The sequence below is a fragment of the Nannospalax galili genome, unplaced genomic scaffold (assembly GCF_000622305.1).
Source record: "Nannospalax galili isolate Female #2095 unplaced genomic scaffold, S.galili_v1.0 scaffold146, whole genome shotgun sequence".
NCBI lineage: Eukaryota > Metazoa > Chordata > Mammalia > Rodentia > Spalacidae > Nannospalax > Nannospalax galili.
In genome coordinates, this window is record NW_008357929.1 from 3,857,610 (window position 1) to 3,859,927 (window position 2,318).

The following is a 2,318-nucleotide window of genomic DNA, read 5'->3' on the forward strand; positions in this document are numbered from 1 at the left end:
GAATGTGTCTGTGTGTTACTGGAAATCAAATCAGGGCTTCTCATAATGCACTGTGAGAGCTATACCACTGAGCATTATTCCACATAACTCTTCATAGGAGAAGGTTAAAGCTACATACCTGCACTAATCCCATCCACACAGAGGCACTATTGCTATCCACATTACTGAGAGTTCTAGCAGAAGAAGGAACATTTGCACCCTAACAAGTGTCAGTAAAGACACCCAGTACTTTCTGGGCATTCAGACTCTACTCAGTCTACAGGGCATTTATGTTTATAAGCGTCCAATTTGTGAACAGAGACAAAAGGTCCATGGAATCAAGTGAGTCACAAATCCTACACAACAGTCAAAAGTAGTTTATTCCCCACAATGCACCAGCTATTATGCCAACCTCTGCCTCCTAAGCAGACTCAGCATTTTAACTAAACTCCTCAGGACCACTCCAAAGTCTACCGTTACTATATTACCAACAGCACATGGAAAACAACCCACATAATTGACTCTTTTTTTCTAATAGTCATAGTGGGACAAGAAATATACAAACTTATGAAAATTATATTCAGCAGTTCTAAAGCTTATTCTGATTTTCATAAACACCCCAAAGCCCATGGACTGCCTTAGCTTCCCCTTGCTGTAGGGGCAGAAAACACATGGGAGTCTCAGAAGATTGGCTCACTTATACTGCAGCAAGGAACAAAATGTCCACTGCTTACAGACCATCTTCATTTCTTCCTACTTGATTAAACCCCACAACACCCAATCTCTTTTGCCTTTCTATTATTCATAAATGAAATTAATACCTTAACCACATTTTCTTATTACTGCATTTCTTCAGTCAGTTTTGTGAATTTTTTGCATGTGCCATGATATGACGAAAAAATTGGTTCAATACAATCAGTGAAGGTAAACAAGAATGTTCCTGGCCCACAGCACACTGGCCTGCAGCTCCAATTAGTCCAGGAAATAAAGCTAAGGAGACCTGCATATAGCAGACAGGTAAATACTCACAACAGCACATAAACTGAGAAGCCACCAAAACAACCAGATCTGACTTTCCCTCCTTAGAAAGTTTGCTTAGTATAGTATTATTAACCATGCAAGAAAAGAGCATTTCTGTCAAAAGTGAATTTGATCCATTCTTTCTTCATTTGCCCAAACATCATAGGGATTCCCGTCACTAACTCTTCTGGACTTCCTAATTCTGGAAGAACTTCATTAGCAAATAAACCAGGATAAAGAAAGCTGTAAGATATAGACAGCTTCACAGTGAAACTGCCCATTTGCTCAAGGAAACAAAGCACAGTCCAATTTAAATTAAAATCCAACTGTGTTATTACCAAGGCAAATAAAGAGGTGGAAAATGAGCAGGCCCCTTCCACACAAAGCTAGTATTGTATACACATAAACCGTTACTACAGCACTATTATACTTCTTAGCTCAATATGAATAGCTTCTTTTGACCCTTGCTAAATACCCAATTTCAAAAACATTAAGATACAAGACTTTCATTTCTTAGTGGAAACAATTAAGAACTATTTGTTGCCCATAAATGTATTCTATAAATTTAAGCTTTTGAAAAGGTTAGGCGAAATGAAGAATAATCAAGAGTTACTTGATACTCTAGAAGGACATGTTGCATCCTATCTGCTTCATGGGCATTGGTACACAAGTGTATCCTGACTGGAAGTTTCCTTTTTTTTTTTTTTTGAGACAGAGTCTCCCTATAGTCCTAGCTCACCTGGAACTCCCTATGTAGACCAGGTTGTAGGTTGGCCTAGATCTCAAAGAGATCCACCAGCCTTGGCCTCCCAAGTGCTGGGATTAAAGGCATATACCACCACATCCCAGCAATGAAACGTTTGTCATAAATGCTCTCTCAGAATACAAAGAAAGAAAATCAAAAGATAGCTTCACATCAAGTGGGGGGACATTTTGTACTTCCAAGTTGGCTTATTAGCCAGGAGTGCTGAAAAGGAAAGGGCTGAGCATGTTGCTGAACAATGAGTGGCACCTGCTGGACACTGAAATTCTGTCTGCCTGTTGTTTAAAAATGTATCTTGGATGAGAACTTTTGTTTATTATTTTTATTTTATGTGCATGAGTGTATTGCCTGCATGTATGTGAGTGCACCCGTGTCAGGCAATGCTGCCAAGGTCAAAAGAGGGTTTTGGATTCCCCTGGAACTGTAGTTAAGGACGGTTCGTAGCTACCATGTGGGTGCTGGGGATTGAACCCAGGTCCTCTGCAAGAGCAGAACTTTTATTTATTTTGTAGTCACTAAATTACTTTTATTCAGGTTCTCAATACTAGAAAGGGAC